We start from the raw sequence: 18667 nt of genomic DNA, 5'->3' as shown, positions 1-18667 counted from the left end.
TCGAACTAATGACCATTAGAACTAGAACCATGTCGACCGAGACTCATGTTGACCTAATGGTGTCGACCATCATGCTGTAGACCAAATAACCGCATCCCCTAAAGCACTTAAGAATGGACCCAGGTGATAGCCATCTTATTTAGATGAATAATCGCATACCTAGTGGCAGCTTTCTTAATTTTATCCTTTAATGTGTATTATTGATGTGTTTTATTCTTTATTTTGTATTACTTTTCATTTAATTTGTCAGTAATAAATTGTATAAAGCAAATACACAATTATGCCCATATTGTATTTGGTAGGGTTACCACCTAGGACCTTTAATTCCGGACACATGTTAATTACACAGGTTCTGTGGCAGTTTAAAATCAGGTGAAGTGGAGTCTTAAAGTCAGCCAGCCACAGAACCTGTGTAATTAATATGTGTCCGGAATTAAAGGGACTAGGTGGTAACCCTATATTTGGCCTGTGTTTCCACTCCCCTTCCAACCCTTAGGACAGGCATGTCCAAAGTCAGGCCCGGGGGCCAATTGTGGCCCGTGCTGTCGTTTCAAGCGGCCCGCAGCCTCCAGCTGGAAGCAGGCAGAGCATCAGATGTGGGAAGCACAGGACAATAAAGGTGGGGCCTCGGCGAGCGCGCCTTTACCTTGCTGTCTGCTGCAGTGAGGAGGTGCCGGCCACCACAGTCAGATGTGTTTGGGGTCCTACCCCAGGCTTCGGGACATACAATGAATGGAGGCACTGATGGACTTTAAGAGAAGGGGGCAGGCTGGGGGACAGAGTGAATGGATGTAGAGTGGGGAACATACAGTAAATGGGGGACATACAGTGAATGGGGGCAGGCTGGGGGAAATACAGTTAAGGGGCAGGCTGGGGGACATAGAGTGAATAGGGGCAGATTAATGATTCAAAGAATGTCAGGATGAATGGTTGGCCCCCATACATTTACACTTCACCAAATCTGGCCCTCGTCGCAAAAAGTTTGGACACCCCTGCCTTAGGACAATAGTTAAAAATCAATGCACTTCAACTGGAGGCTGCAGGGTGCCTGCAGTTTTACCACCTGCCAAACAGCAACACACAATAAACAAATATGGAACCTGCACTTCCTATTAGGCTACCAATAGACTTCAATATGGGAATGTCTCAGTCTTCATTCCTCAGTCACTTAAATTCCGAAAGAATCCTTCTCGATCTGAATGAACCTCAAAAACATAAGCAAGGAAATTTTGTGGTGCAGATTTCTATACTTGTGTTGTGAAGACAAGAGACTAAGGCAGTGGTTCCCAAACTGTGTGCCGTGGCTCCCTGGGGTGCCTCGGGACACATGCAGGGGTGCCCTGGGTTTGTAGTCCAGGACCAACTTAAATTGTTAATGGTTAATTATTTATGAGCAAAAACAATGCTGGTGGCTGCCATTAATAAAATGTGTACAAACAGAAGCATATCCTGTCCTTTACCACATACCTGACCCAAAGAATCACATATAAACCCAATCTAATAAATTAATTTTTGGCCTAGGGGTGCCATGAAAATTTTTTTATACTCTAGGGCAGGGGTCCTCAAACTACGGCCCGCGGGCCAGATGCGGCCCGCTGAGGACTTTTATGCGGCCCGCCTGGTTTGCCGCTGCCCAAGCGCTGGCACGGCAATCACTCTCACTTTCTCATTTGCCGGGAGGATGGACGGGCAGGCTGGCTGGCGAATGGACGGGCAGGGGCGTGGCCTGGGACGTCAGGGGAAGCAGCAGTGTCTGCTGGTCCGACCCAACTCCCTGCTTAAGCTTCTCCTATGTTTGTGACGCCATCACGTCACACACTGCGGCTGAGAGTAGCTGAATCCAGAGAGAGGAGCCGGACGAGGGAGGGAGCAGTGAAGTCGGGAGTGCATATTATCTTTCAGGTGAGAGGAGGCCGTGACTGGTTGAGGGTATGTGGAGATATTACATGGCAACACATCAATTATGAAGGTGTAAAGCCAGCACCATTTGGCTGTGGCCCACCATCCCCCCACATCGTGGCAAGGACTATACAATGGCTGCACATCTCCCATATATATATATATATATATATATATCAATATTTAAAATGATATATATATATATATATATATGTACACTGCGCAGCATCTGCTGTACATCCCCCGCGCCTGTCTGTTGTGGTGGCTGCCGTTACTGTGTGCAATTGCACACAGTAACGGCAGCCACCACAACAGACAGGGGCGAGGGATGTACAGCAGATGCTGCGCAGTGTACATATATATATATATATATACATATATATATTCATTTTAATTTTTTTTTTACTATAGTCCGGCCCTCCAACAGTCTGAGGGACAGTGAACTGGCCCCAGATTTAAAAAGTTTGAGGACCCCTGCTCTAGGGTGCCGTGATTCAAAAAGGATTGGGAACCCCTGGACTAAGGGCAGTATTCAATGAGGCTGATTCGCCATGTTTTATGGCGATTTTGTGCTATTTTCGTGCTGTAAGGCGATTTTTTTGACTAAAACGGTGAATCACCCTATTCAATGACCAGATGGCGAATACATTTCAAGGTTTTTATCGCCATGATTCACCGAGTAGCAATCGCTATCTTTTTATGGTGCAGTGGAATGTGAACTTTTAAAGTGTTTTGTTTATTACATTTGGTGTAAAAAAATCAGGAATTTTATTCTGAGGAGGGGCATGCTATTTTTATTCATGTGCTGTAAGCACATGAATATATATTTAATTTAAAAAATATATATATTTTTCTTTTTTACAGAGCAGCCAGCAGGGGGCCGGGAGCCGAGCCGCTCATTAGATATTCATATATTCACTGCATCTGATCATTACATATGCACGATCGGGTGTAGTGAATACCCGGTCCCCTGTTGGCTACCCCGGGGGGCAGCCTGTGCTGCCTGGCTCCCGGGGAGCCAACCTCCCCCCCACAAACGTTCTGGGGCAGGCAGGGAGACTTCCATCTCCCTGCCTGCCGCCGTTCTCAGGCTCCCTGCTGCATCGCCGCAGGAGTTAAAATTCGCCGGTCAGGGGCAGTGAGCCCCTGACTCATTAAATACTGGAGCCGGCGAGGCTCCGGAACGCGGCGGGCAGTGGCGAATGTGCAGCGAATCCTAAACAGGATTCCCTGCACATCGTCAAAATTCTCATTGAATACTGCCCTAAATAGTCCTCACTATAGGGCGATGAATGTTACAACCCGGGTAACACCTCCAGATAGAGCTTTCAATACCGTCCAAAGCCGGGTCCACAAAGTCAATACTGGGTCCTCCACAACCACCTATATCATCTCCCTATTGTTGACAATCACGCCGTACGGTCCCCATACATTACAGCGACTTCTCCCCTCGGAGAAATAGTACACACTGCCCCCTAGAGCCGCCAGGGACCTTCGCGGCCTGCAGAATCGCATCCTTTTGAATGCAATATATCGCATTCGATCCAAGCATGCTTGGCTTTGCACCGCATAAGACCTCCTGTAATTCAGGAGAGCCCAAAGAGCCCAAATTGCAGGTGAACTGCATAGCGAATGGGGGGGGGGGGCCTTAATGTTTAAGCCCACACACAGGAATTAGGAAGAGAGAAGTAAGAGAATCGATTAGACCTCTGGACACCTTGCTGTTTACCTGGCCTGTGTGTGGCCAAAAAAGGGTACAGGGGACTCACTATCTAGCCTGTTGTCTTCACAAAACAAGAATAGAACCTGCACCATGAAATGTCCTTGCATATTTTGAGGTTTGTTCGGATTAAGAAGGAATCTTTTGAGATTTATGTGACTGAGGACTGAACCATTCCCATACTGAAGCATATTGATATCCTAATACGAAGCGCGGGTTCCACCTTTGTTTATTGCGTATTGCCCTTCCAACCCTTGTCTATCTTTCCATAAACCTCATCTTATAGTAAATATCTAATGTAGGGTCAACACAGAAATATTTAAGAATGCTGCGTATCACATCAGGAAAGTTGAGAGTCAAATAAATGACAGTGCTGCTCAAGGCTGCTACTGAAAACAAATAAAATGTTAGCAGTATTACTGACCGTCCATTATCAGAATACCTATGGGTTGCTCAATGCAAGTCTACGGTAACTAAGGAACGCCAGCCAAGCTCTGTACTGTTTATACTGAACCACAGCATCCTTATTTGCAGAGGTTGAATGGTGCATTGCATGGGATCTGCTGTTGTGATCTGTTATATACTAAATATTAACAATAGAATATGAACGAGAAAACTAGGCACTAGCAACAAGTCTTCCTGGTTCTGTTTTTCATTAGAATACAAATCCATTGCTCTTTTTATTTCAAGATAGTCATTACGATTTCCTTTCAGGAGAAAGGTGATTTTCTTTGTATATACTCCACAGGTAATATAATGCACGTGTGGCTGATACAGTCACATATTCTAGAGTATATCTCTCATAGAGTAACGTCAAACTATTTTGGCAGCTTATAAAATGTGTAATGCAAATGAATATTGCTGTTTGTGTAATATGCACATGATGTTAAGTGTAGTGAAAAGATATACCATGTTTACATAACAGATACATTGCTATTCATGTAATATAGGTTCTGCAGGCCTGAACTCTTCACACACCCTGAGATGCCCCTTGACGCCTTGATTGCACAGGTTGAAACATGAATAGCACACCTGGTACCAACCAGTGAGTTACAATGAAACCTGCGTTCCGCCAAGAATTTACACACCCTTCAACCAGTCCAAGGGTGGTTACCTGAATTACAGCAAAAAGCTTTGGCCCATTACTGTTCCCATTAACGTGACTGAATTGCACACAAGGTGCATGCAGGAGCATCTATTGGCTGTCGCCCATCTGCGACTTTATGCAAATACCACATGAGACTTCTTCCCCTGTGTACCTTCCTGCAGCCAAATGTGCAAGGATTGAAATGCCCACGTTTAGTGCTGTAGAACGCAGAAACACCAACTGATGCATCCTTATATGACAACACTGTTCACATCATCGAAACTCCTTATGCCTTACAGCAGGTGCAATCTCCATCTGATCATGGCCTCCTATGTTGCTGCTTTCACTGACAGGCCTGTGATACTCCCATAACACACCCTCTGAGCTCACGATGGGCCTAATTTAGATCTGCTTGCAAAGCTGCTTTTTTAGCAAATGGATAGAACAATGTTGCTCTACAGGTGGAGCAAATGTAACGTGCATAGAGGGTTAGATTTGGATGGGGTGTGTCAAACTGAAATCTAAATTGCAGTGTAAAAATAAATCAGCCAGTATTTACCATACACAGAAACAAAATAACTCCCCCCAAATCTAAAGGTGGCCATACATCTACAGATCGATTGTCAGATTGGGCTGGTTGGAGCAAAAACCTGGTAATATCTGAATGACAGTTTTTGGCCGTTTTCCAGCATTTCAAAGCAAAAGGTCAACGGTCATTTGCTCTCGTCCATTACCAGGATTTTGTTCCAACCAGCCCAATCTGACAATCGATCTGTAGATGTATGGGACCCATAACTCTCTCTGCATTTTAAATCCGCCCCACCTGCAGTTCAGAATGATTTTGTCCATTTGCTAATAAAAGCAGAATTTGCGATCTGGTCTGAATTAGGCCCAATGTTTGCATGCACTACTAGCCACCTCACATTCACTGCTCACGAGCACCCATCACTTTTCCAACACATTTCTGATACCATCAGACCTGAACGCAACAGCACCGAAGGGGTTCTCAGAATTTTCATGCATGCACAGTTGCAAATATTTACTCAGCTATGAACATCAGCATTGTGTGCATACTGTGTGAGTAAAGTTAGGGCTCTATTCAGCCAATACATTTCTACTTAAATACAGAAACAAGCATTTTTCACATATTTTTAAGTATTTCCGCTATTCAGCAAAAAGTTAACCCATAAGATAATGTGCAATTTCCTTTTCCTTTAATACTCATCAAATATCACACTATTACACTACAATGATTGTCTGATGTTCAGCAACCAGAAAAACATAAAAAAAAACTCCTTAAAAGACAACTTTTGAAATGGCATTATATTTAAGAAAACCCTTTACTAAAACAAAAACTGCATGGACAGAAGTGAATTCTCCCATCAGTCCCTGCAGGATTTTGAATTGCTGTATCCCCAGTGGTTTATATCAACATACACATTTGTTTATTTATTATCAAACGTCACCAGAGATAGATAGAAGACCGACTAGAAGATGGAGCACGTGTATGACAAAATAAAGGCATCCATCTTTTCGTACATCTGAAAAACCATGCTGCCAGGAACTTCGCAGGGACAGCATGTTAACGCAACCGCTGTCCCTGCAAAGTTTATTGCTAAATAGTTGGGGAAAATATTGAGATAAAATAAATACTTTGTCAATATTGTCTGAAAATATTTGGACAAGTATCAATAATCTTGTTGACTAGATTTTTGTATCAAAACCTAGATGCTCCCAGATGTATAATTCCATTACTGGCAACAAGAACTTGCTTTTCCAGATCTGTCACCTTTTAATGACACACCTTTGCAGAGCAATGCTTTACGTATATTAGCCATACTCATTTTAGTCCGATTTTCCAAATAATCATTTAGCTGATCTATTCAAGATTGACATTACCCCATATACAGGGCATTTTTTATTAGGACTGAAGATCTGTGGAATAATGAAAACTAATGCAACATAATTTAATTTGGTTGACCATATTGGTTGACATGCATTGGTCGACCCCAGATGGTCGACAAAGCCACATGCAGCCCGCAAACAGCTCCTGACTGCATAGGGCTGCAATCGGCGCCATTTTTCAAGGCTGACACGCAGGTGTTTGAATTATCTAAAGAGGGGCAGGTGTGTGGCATTACAAATATTGGTAGGTGTGTGGCATTACTAATGGGGGCAGGTGTGTGGAATAACTGAGGGTGATCTGGTGTGTGGAAATGTGAGGGGCATGTGTGGCATTACTAATGGTGGCAGGTGTGTGGCATTACTAATGGTGGCAGGTGTGTAGCATTACTAATGGTGGCAGGTGTGTAGCATTACTAATGGTGGCAGGTGTGTAGCATTACTAATGGGGGCAGGTGTGTGGAATAACTAAGGGCGATCTGGTATGTGGAAATGTGAGGGGCAAAGTGTGTGGCATTACTAATGGTGGCAGGTGTGTAGCATTACTAATGGTGGCAGGTGTGTAGCATTACTAATGGGGGCAGGTGTGTGGAATAACTAAGGGCGATCTGGTATGTGGAAATGTGAGGGGCATGTGTGGCATTACTAATGGTGGCAGGTGTGTGGCATTACTAATGGGGGCAGGTGTGTGGAATAACTGAGGGTGATCTGGTGTGTGGAAATGTGAGGGGCATGTGTGGCATTACTAATGGTGGCAGGTGTGTGGCATTACTAATGGTGGCAGGTGTGTAGCATTACTAATGGGGGCAGGTGTGTGGAATAACTAAGGGCGATCTGGTATGTGGAAATGTGAGGGGCAGGTGTGTGGCATTACTAATGGTGGCAGGTGTGTGGCATTACTAATGGGGCAGGTGTGTGGAATAACTAAGGGGGAGCTGGTATGTGGAAATGTGAGGGGCAAAGTGTGTGGCATTACTAATGGTGGCAGGTGTGTGGCATTACTAATGGGGCAGGTGTGTGGAATAACTAAGGGGGAGCTGGTATGTGGAAATGTGAGGGGCAGGTGTGTGGCATTACTAATGGTGGCAGGTGTGTGGCATTACTAATGGGGCAGGTGTGTGGAATAACTAAGGGGGAGCTGGTATGTGGAAATGTGAGGGGCAAAGTGTGTGGCATTACTAATGGTGGCAGGTGTGTGGCATTACTAATGGGGCAGGTGTGTGGAATAACTAAGGGGGAGCTGGTATGTGGAAATGTGAGGGGCAAAGTGTGTGGCATTACTAATGGTGGCAGGTGTGTGGCATTACAAATATTGGTAGGTGTGTGGCATTACTAATGGGGGCAGGTGTGTGGAATAACTGAGGGTGATCTGGTGTGTGGAAATGTGAGGGGCATGTGTGGCATTACTAATGGTGGCAGGTGTGTGGCATTACTAATGGTGGCAGGTGTGTAGCATTACTAATGGTGGCAGGTGTGTAGCATTACTAATGGTGGCAGGTGTGTAGCATTACTAATGGGGGCAGGTGTGTGGAATAACTAAGGGCGATCTGGTATGTGGAAATGTGAGGGGCAAAGTGTGTGGCATTACTAATGGTGGCAGGTGTGTAGCATTACTAATGGTGGCAGGTGTGTAGCATTACTAATGGGGGCAGGTGTGTGGAATAACTAAGGGCGATCTGGTATGTGGAAATGTGAGGGGCAGGTGTGTGGCATTACTAATGGTGGCAGGTGTGTGGCATTACTAATGGGGCAGGTGTGTGGAATAACTAAGGGGGAGCTGGTATGTGGAAATGTGAGGGGCAAAGTGTGTGGCATTACTAATGGTGGCAGGTGTGTGGCATTACTAATGGGGCAGGTGTGTGGAATAACTAAGGGGGAGCTGGTATGTGGAAATGTGAGGGGCAGGTGTGTGGCATTACTAATGGTGGCAGGTGTGTGGCATTACTAATGGGGCAGGTGTGTGGAATAACTAAGGGGGAGCTGGTATGTGGAAATGTGAGGGGCAAAGTGTGTGGCATTACTAATGGTGGCAGGTGTGTGGCATTACTAATGGGGCAGGTGTGTGGAATAACTAAGGGGGAGCTGGTATGTGGAAATGTGAGGGGCAAAGTGTGTGGCATTACTAATGGTGGCAGGTGTGTGGCATTACTAATGGGGCAGGTGTGTGGAATAACTAAGGGGGAGCTGGTATGTGGAAATGTGAGGGGCAAAGTGTGTGGCATTACTAATGGTGGCAGGTGTGTGGCATTACAAATATTGGTAGGTGTGTGGCATTACTAATGGGGGCAGGTGTGTGGAATAACTGAGGGTGATCTGGTGTGTGGAAATGTGAGGGGCATGTGTGGCATTACTAATGGTGGCAGGTGTGTGGCATTACTAATGGTGGCAGGTGTGTAGCATTACTAATGGTGGCAGGTGTGTAGCATTACTAATGGTGGCAGGTGTGTAGCATTACTAATGGGGGCAGGTGTGTGGAATAACTAAGGGCGATCTGGTATGTGGAAATGTGAGGGGCAAAGTGTGTGGCATTACTAATGGTGGCAGGTGTGTAGCATTACTAATGGTGGCAGGTGTGTAGCATTACTAATGGGGGCAGGTGTGTGGAATAACTAAGGGCGATCTGGTATGTGGAAATGTGAGGGGCAGGTGTGTGGCATTACTAATGGTGGCAGGTGTGTGGCATTACTAATGGGGCAGGTGTGTGGAATAACTAAGGGGGAGCTGGTATGTGGAAATGTGAGGGGCAAAGTGTGTGGCATTACTAATGGTGGCAGGTGTGTGGCATTACTAATGGGGCAGGTGTGTGGAATAACTAAGGGGGAGCTGGTATGTGGAAATGTGAGGGGCAGGTGTGTGGCATTACTAATGGTGGCAGGTGTGTGGCATTACTAATGGGGCAGGTGTGTGGAATAACTAAGGGGGAGCTGGTATGTGGAAATGTGAGGGGCAAAGTGTGTGGCATTACTAATGGTGGCAGGTGTGTGGCATTACTAATGGGGCAGGTGTGTGGAATAACTAAGGGGGAGCTGGTATGTGGAAATGTGAGGGGCAAAGTGTGTGGCATTACTAATGGTGGCAGGTGTGTGGCATTACTAATGGGGCAGGTGTGTGGAATTACTAAGGGGGAGCTGGTATGTGGAAATGTGAGGGGCAGGTGTGTGGCATTACTAATGGGGCAGGTGTGTGGAATTACTAAGGGGGAGCTGGTATGTGGAATTACTAAGGGGGAGCTGGTATGTGGAATTACTAATGTAAGGGGCCTACTATTGTGTTGCATGATATGTAAAAGGGGTATATGGTGTGCTACAATACATTCAAAGACACACCCCCTTTTGACTGGCCCCACCCCTTATTTCTGGAGTGCGGCCCCCGTATATCTGCTGGAAGTATTAAGTGGCCCCCCAGCTGAAATAATTGCCCACCCCTGGCTTAGGTCGACACATGAAAAAGGTCGACATGGCTAAGGTCCACAGACTTGGAAGGACGATACAAGCATTAGGTCGACAATTGCTTGGTCAACAGTCAAAAGGTCGACATGAGTATTTCCCAAGTTCTTGTCCCCAATGTCGACATGGACATTGTCACAGTGGACCGCTGCACTTTCCATGCTTCGGGCACAGTGCCTTGCTACGCTCTGCACACTGTTCTATTCTCCTTCACCGCCAGTAGGGCATGAAATACTGAGTGTCGGCACATGTCGGCTCAAATAAAAAGTGAAATACTAATGTCAACCTTTTGACTGTCGACCTAGCCATTGTCGACCTAATGCTTGTGTCGATCTTCAAACCCTGTCGACCTTAGCCATGTGGACCTAAGCCATTAGCCTTCGGTGGTTGACCCAAAGCATGTCAACCTAATATATGTCGACCTAACCACCGTGTATACCAAATAACATATTTTGAAAAAGTTCGTTTATAATCAAGAACCATAATTTCCGAATAAGTCGTAACTAACAGGCCAAATAAATATTGGGTCTCTATGGCAAATAAAGCAATAAAGTGATTGACTTCGGATACTTTGCATGGCAGGAGATTGCTGCTTACTGAAATGAGAGCTCCTAGCATTTATTACATATTCTGCATTTTTGGCGCATGCTGCACTAGTGAATATGGTTGTGCGAAATGAACTAAGCACACTTAACATAGAGAACATTGATAACTAATCTGCATTGTGAGCAATCTGCTTGGAATGCACCAGAGCAAATCACTGTTGGCACACAGGTACAGCCCTAACATTGTGCTTGCCAACATCAGCTCTCACAATTTTAATATGCATAGAGTCACCCATTTCTGAGTCGGCATCCCAAGGGGTGGGGGTCTCCGATGTCAGACTGTCGTTCTATTACAGCCCTCATCGGCTTTTGCTTGGACATTATCTGCACTTCTTTTTAAATAACCACATGAAATAAATCTCACTGATGTACAATATCAGGTATTCAGCCCTGATCAAAGCCATTCGGCTTAATTATCCTGTAGAAAGGAAGCCGACAGCACTATTATGGCCATTTCAGGCACCGATGATTGCATAATTTATATGTAATACATGTATGTCTAAGTTAGCGGATAGATAGTGATTCTGTATTTATATAGCACCTTTCTATAAATAGGGCTCAATGCACTTTACATATTTTGAAGATTGAACATACTAGCAGCATCAAAATATGGCCTGGCCAGTACTGTCGGGATACTTTACTATCACAATAAACCAGCATATATGCTCTATAACCTTGGAATAATCACACACACAAAATAACTTGGAGAAACCTTGGAAGGCTGCATGCTCTAGATTAGGGCTAGACAACATATCATATGCATAGCCGTGGTGCAACATTATTGGGGTTTTAATGGCAGTTTCTGGTGTTAGGGGGGGGGAGGTTGAAATATAGTTCAAATAAGGTTTTTTTTTTTTAAAGAGCAATATTTTTTATACAAAAATACAAAATGACATCATTTTCTTTCCACCGCACATATGACAACCAGCCAGCCTTCAAAGTGACCCGGCAAAACGGTAAAAGAAGGAAGGGCCCATAAATGGCCCTATTTCTTTTAAAGGGAAGCGGTCATCTATTAGAATGAACTTAGGTCTACAGTCATTAGGTCGACCCCACTAGGTCGACTGGCAGGAAGGTCGACCTGACTTAAGGTCGACATCGGCCAAGGTCGACATGACTTAAGGTCGAATTTGCATAAAGGTCGACATGAGGAAGGTCGACTGGTCATAAGGTCGACATGGGTTTTTCACTGTTTTTTGAGCCAACATGTGCCGAAAGGCGGTATTTCATGCCCTACCATCCACTAGGGCGTGGAGGAGGTTATTAAAGCTGTGGCGAGCGAAGCGAGCCACCATGCCCGAAGCATTGCGAGCGAAGCGAGCGATGCGAGGGTCCGAATCTCATTGCCAACTGTGTCCATGTCGACTGTGTCGACATTCGGGTAAAAAACAGTGAAAAACCCATGTCGACCTTATGACCAGTCGACCTTCCTCATGTCGACCTTTATGCAAATTTGACCTTAAGTCATGTCGACCTTGGCCCATGTCGACCTTAAGTCAGGTCGACCTTCCTGCCAGTCGACCTAGTGGGGTCGACCTAATGACTGTAGACCTAAGTGTGGTCTGACAGATGTACCGATTCCCTTTTAAATATGTATTAGCTATTACATTTTCTTCACAAAAACTAAGTGTAATACAACAGTTCTGAATATATAATATCAAACACATTGCACAGTAATACCCCTATCCCCAATATCTGTGTCAGACCCAGAACAGAACCCATTCACACTGCGGCTCCAACCCGCTTGTAAATCTGACTCTCCCTATGCTGTAAAGGCCGGATGATCTGGGTTACCTGTCAATTAACCCTGGTACCAACCCTACAAGCTGGATTTAAATTCCTGGGTCACTGGACCCGGGGGGGACTTTTTTCCAACGAACCATGACCCATATAAACGCGGCAATCACATGGTTCGCAGCAGTGGAGTGAAAAGGGTATTGGATATCTCTGAGAGCAGCACTGACTTCTTAAAGGACCTGTACAGGTTGCAAAGTATCTCCTCAGATGTAATAAACCTGTCAGGATTCAAAAGCTCTACAAACACAGACGAGGCCTGTGAGATTTTGAATTCCTGAATAATTTAAGCAGAGACTTATGATGTTTGGTAAGTGGTACAATGTAGAAGATAACGGGAGTGGAGGAAGTATCATCTGTTTTATGAATAGACATCAGGATTTGTAAATTCGGACTGGATAAACAGACCTATGAGATATGGGAATATACATAGCTATTCCGAGGTCTGTAGTAGATACAGGGAAGTTTGAAAGCATCTCGATATATGTATAAATGAGGGCTCCTACTAATTAAAAATAAAACCTATGATCTTGATAACTCTGGGAATATACTGGCAGCCCTATCATCTTAGAAAAACCATTGGCTGGACCACTTTAAATATGGACATAAACATATATATGGGATATATACAAAACCCCGACAGTCAGAATGGCAGCAATCAACAGACTGACCCTGGCATCCTTCACCCTAATGTTACCTTAACCCCCCCCCAGCATTACCTTAACCTTCCCTGCTAGTGCCTAAGTCCCCCCACAAATGCTTAAACCTAACCCCTCCACCTCATCTCCAGCCTGCCCCTAACCCGCACTGGCTTACTTAAGGTCCATACACACTGGGCGCTTATGCCCAGCGTGTATGGACAGCGATGACCGCTGTCACCGCTGAGGGGAAAGCCTCTCAGTGCATACACGCTGAGCGGCTTTCCCCCTATCCTGCGCTGTCAGCAGGGGACAGCCCTATGCAAAGCTGTCCACAAAGCTGCTCATCTGCTGGTAATACAAGCAGATAAGCAGCTTTCCCGGAGATGACGTGGGAGCGCGCATCACTGCTCATCACCGGGCCGTACACACTGGGCGGCTTTGAACTGAAAGCCGCTTAAACTTGGTGTTTTGAGCGGCTTTCTGCTCAAAATCGCCCCGTGTGTATGGGCCTATACATTCATGATGTCAGCTGTTGGAATTCTAGCATCAGCATCCTGATCTCTTTTGAAGTTCTGGCACTGGTGTTCTGACGGCAGTCAGGATGCCGGCGTTGGTATACTGAACACCAGCATCCTGACCATTGGAATGCTGACCACATTCCATATATAAAAAAGTATGGCTGAACAGTTTAGGGGCGGGATTCTCTAAAATCCGCAGCCCTCTTCGCCCGGCATTGCATTTCTAATGACCGCATATTCTCTAAAATATGCGGTCATTAACGCAAGGGACAGCTCTTGCGATAAGAGCTGTCCCTTGCGATGCGGCGCCGTTGCTGGACTTCCGGGTCTATGACCCGGGAGTCCGTCTGCGCATGCGCAGACTGACGCGCCGGCCGCAGGGCATGCTGGGAGGGATCCGTGACGGATCCCTCACACAGCGCTGCGGTAAGAAGCCCATAGGCTTCTGCAGGGAACCGCCAGCTTTTGCTGGCGATTCCCTCCGCAGTGGTGACACTGCGGAGGGAGGTTAGAGAATACAGAAATGCAGTAAAAACCCTGATAACGGGGTTTTTACCGCATTTCTGTGATAGAGAATCTCGCCCTATAGGAGATCCATAGGTATAATTGGATAACGACCATTAAAATAGTCAGATATGGTCACTATCAGCCTGCATTCCTTATGTGATGACCAGCTCTCTTTTTCAGCCTGTATAAGTCATTTGTGACCAATCAGGTATAATAAGGCCTAATTGCCAGATTAAGAAGCATTGGGGCAGATGTATTAAGCCTTAACAAGAGATAAAAACAAGTGTGCTAAGGAGAGATAAACATCCAGCCAATCACCAGCTAACTGTCATGTTACAGCCTGTATTTGAAAAAAGTCAGTAAGGAGCTGATTGGCTGGACATTTATCTCTCCTTATCACACTTTAATTTATCTCTTGTTAAGGCTTAATACATCTGCCCCACTATATTTTATTTAACAGAATTTAGATATGTCTGATGAATGAAAATGTGCATGAAGATAATAACATAATAACTAAAATATGATGATCAGGTCATATGCAGGTCGTTCAGGTGTATGGCCAGCTTAAGCTATGTAGAACTGTCTTGAATTGACACCAACTGATGACAAAAAATAAACTTGTTTAGAAACGACAAAACTTTCTCCGTAGTCCTGTAATCAGGCCTAGTGTTCGCTATTCTGGGACATGTGTGGGCTGTCATATTTTTGCCCAAAACTTTGTTTTTCTTTTCATACTGGACTTAAAATTAATATGAATGGAGCAAAGGTTGCAACCTGTGACTAGCATCTGTGGCTACTGTCCTGTCGCAGCATGCCGCAGGGTGACCGGTCATGCTGAAACTTCTAGTTCCACAACTACTGGCCAGATTGTCTGAATTACAAAGCTCAATGATAATAATTCAGAATACAGGAGTTTCTGGCAAGAAACCTGAATGGAATCTACACCGCAACCGATCAAATTGTTTATGTGACGTGCAGTCCTGCATCTAGAAAACTGCTGTTCCAGACTGAAACAGGACTGCAGTTTAGAACACAACATTTTTAGATGGAAGAGGAAGGCATTCTGTATAAATATACTTCATTGCTTTTCTTTTTTTCCAGCTGTTTATTTATAACTGCAACAAATCTGTGCCATGAAATCTGTACAAACACACACAGAATAAACTTGCAGGAGACCTTGCCCCTTTAACCAGTTCCACTACCAGCAGCACACGGGATAGGCGGACGAGCAGTTTATCTTCTGTAAATGCTCTATTATTTGCAGAGTGGAAAACTCATCAAAACAAGCCAAGCAAGAATAGCAGATTACAAAGAGGCCATTGAGATGTTTTCTATCCTAAATATATATCTACACTAACCCCCCCTTTTTTTCTTTTTATTATACCCACTCAGAAATGCATCACTTGAACTTCAGTTGCTCCCCACCTCATCACTAATGGCGCCTTTTACTGTCAAATATACATCGTATCAAGATACCAAAGGATTAATTTTGCTTAAGGCGATATTTAAATATAACTCCATGTGTTTGGGCCTTGTGACCTCAGCTGCAGGCAGCCCAGTCTGCAAAGCAAAAATGATCAAACAGCAGATGCTATACTAACCTCTGACATGTCACTCTGTCATAGTTATGACCAGCCAGGAAAAAGAACATCACTAAATGGCTAATAATTATACTGGGATATGTAGCGCATATTGGTGTCATTTAATCATTAAAGGGCTTTTCCCCAGCTAATCAGACATCACTAGTTGTACAGTCATTTGTCGTTTTAGGAAAAGACAAAAAAATAAAAAATACATGTACCTAGAGATTTCTGGGTATATTTAGTAAATAGGGTTTTTTAAAGCAGCAATTTATTCCAGTACAAACCAAGATTATTACTCACATCATGTAGAGGAGGAGAAGAAAATTGAAATACTGTCATATTGTGGGGAAATGTCGTTAGTCATCACCAGTGTTGCAATATGAAAGGTTTTGCATTCATTAAACAGCTAATAATAGTATTAATTGACAACCATCAATACACATAACATAAATAAATGAAAAAATTTGACATTCCACCCAAAAAAGTATAATTTATAGATAGTAATATCAGTATGCTTAATATGAGCCCCAATATCTGGGCTGGTGTTAGATTAGCACATATTATTAATTTATTGAAATGTTTTTATTTTGTCAAAGACCCTATATGACATTATTACTAAACATGGCATGTAGTATTATCAGATATTTACATGGCACATGTGACAATGTGTAAATGTTATATTACAGGTAACTTGGAATATAATAACATGACAGATTGTAAGAAAAGTCACATTTTATTAATAAATGATTCCTAGTCTGTGTTATGCAAGAAAATGATAGTGAATGTGTCACACCCAGTGTGTACAAAGAATATCCCTCTATAGATTGCTAAGGGAGTGGTTGGGAGATCCTATCTCTACATGTGTGCTGGTCACTGTACAATAAGGCATGCATAGAGTATGTATCTGTGTACAGGTGTGTACAGTGCTTTCTATACATTAGTGAGGCATGTATTGCTCTCCTTATGGGTGTATACGCCTTCACACAGGCATGTGTAATCTAATTACTGTACGGGTAACACGTTTAAATTGGTTAGCGATTAGGAGAGCAAGTGATGCATTTGGTGAACAGGTTTATGTGTAGCTTTCTGCACTTGTACCTATTGTGTTAGCATTCCCATTGTACAGGAGGGTGTGTATGTGCATCTGCACATAGGTAGGTGTGTGCATGTGTGTGTGTACACAGATGATCTCCGTACATTGTGAAGACTGGGAGGAACAATATTACAGTGTGCTGATATGTTAAAATGGCAGACACAGATTAGAAATAAAGCAGCTGAGATGCTAGCAATACAGTATAAGCCCCCAGCAGCAGCAGCAGCAGCAGCAGCCAGCAACTAGGTGACATGTACTACAGAGTGGAAGCATGACAGATCTGTGTATGCATGTACTGCCGCCACAGACAGATGTGTGCTGCTGGATTATCCGATGCCTCGTCATGTGCCGGATCCAGGCTGGTGGAGGGGTGGTGGTGGTTACACGGGGATCTGGGGATGGAGTGTCTCCCACTGTATGACCATGCTGGGCACCAGAGAGGCCTGTGCAATAATGGGTTAAGAAGACATGACATAGTGGCAACTGCTCCATATATGACAGAGGTTGATTAACCGCTCACATTCCATACATAAAGCAGTCACTTACCTGATAGGAGAGAGAGAGGGCTTGGGGTGGGATACCCTTCAACGAGCCATAGATCTCTTCTAATGCATCCTGCACAGGCAGAGCATTGCAATATGTGCAATGGCAACGTGCGGGCAAATATGAGAAGGAAATGGAATCTGCTAGTGGCAACAGCTCCTGCTGTATGTGCCCTGACCCCGCTGGCTTACAATTCAATCAAGAAGAATCAGAAATGCAGCGCAGAGATACTGCAAAAGGTAATGCTTGCAGAAGAGGCAGGGCAGTGCAGGAAAACAAGGAGGCTGGAGTACAGAGAGGGAGAGAGAGAGAGAAAGAAGAGAGGGAGGGTAAGACTAGAGAGAGAGAGAGAGAGAGAGAGGGAGGGAGACGGGAGGTTGGGCACAGGAGACACAGATCCAGCCTCCTGAGATGAAAAAAAAAATCGTTTTTTTCTCTCTGTATGTGTGCTAGAGTGCAATAGATAGGGGATGCCCCACCCCACCTAGTATATGTGTGTGTGTGTGTCAGTGGTCTCTACACTCACACTGTGCTACTGTCCTCTAATGACAGAGACTGCCCCTTGCTGATTCATTCTGCTTCCATGCCAAACACCAGCCAGCAGCAGGCAAGGGGTTAATAGCCTCATCTGGATTGCAGGGACTCACAATGACTGCAATCAAGCTAATGGGCTCTGCAGCTGAACTGCTGGCATTCTAGGTTTAGCAGCGTCACTGTGTGCAGCAATGTTATCAATACTATCTGTACATATGGGATATGTTAAAGAGACACTTACAATGTTATTGGTCTCTGTTCATCCTCACACACAGCCTTCTGATTAGGAAATATAAGGAGAGAAATTATGCCTGATTCAATGGGTGTAGGTGAGCACCTTCACACTGCATTCAATGGGTGTAGGTGAATCACCTTCACACTGCAAATAGTAGAATACACCAAGTGGGATGATATAATAATACAGTCTGTGCTGTAACATGAAGACCACAATGAGATTTAAGCAAGGGTCATAGGCTGGCAAGCTATAAGGGTCTGACCTATAATATAAATCAACCCTGCTTACAGTGTTATAAGGGCTGCACATTGGGCATTTGCTCTACACACAACCGTCCCAGCAGCATTCACACTGATAATCACACATTTCCTTATACAAACATGGAAATCTCTGACATCAGTGTATTCATTTCCTGCCTTGTGACTTTATCAGCAGCCTGTGAGTTGGGGCTGTGTTTTGAGGAGTATCCGCATCAGCTGTGCGTGACAGTAGCTAGCAATTCAAAAAATGTATCCGACAATAGTTTTTATGCACCAGAAAATATTTTAATCAAACTCATG

General features: G+C 44.4%; 1 protein-coding gene across 12 annotated transcripts in view; it reads right to left on the bottom strand.

The window, feature by feature from the left end:
• Positions 1 to 17826, bottom strand: part of EPB41L1 (erythrocyte membrane protein band 4.1 like 1) — a 134730-nt gene extending 116904 nt beyond the window's left edge. For 3 of the 12 annotated variants that reach the window (XM_083147758.1, XM_083147763.1, XM_083147756.1), the window contains exon 1: positions 17342 to 17816. The gene's annotated coding sequence lies outside the window, so the exon portion shown is untranslated. Of the gene's footprint in view, positions 1 to 17341 lie in introns of all 12 variants that reach the window. The other 9 variants (XM_083147753.1, XM_083147761.1, XM_083147764.1 and 6 more) reach the window with 7 other exon arrangements.
• Between the last annotated feature and the right edge of the window lie 841 nt (positions 17827 to 18667).

The sequence above is a fragment of the Crinia signifera genome, chromosome 6, assembly GCF_055691185.1.
Source record: "Crinia signifera chromosome 6, ASM5569118v1, whole genome shotgun sequence".
Taxonomy (NCBI): Eukaryota; Metazoa; Chordata; class Amphibia; order Anura; family Myobatrachidae; genus Crinia; species Crinia signifera.
Note: the sequence above shows the minus strand (reverse complement) of the source record. Positions and strands in the feature narration are given on the sequence as shown.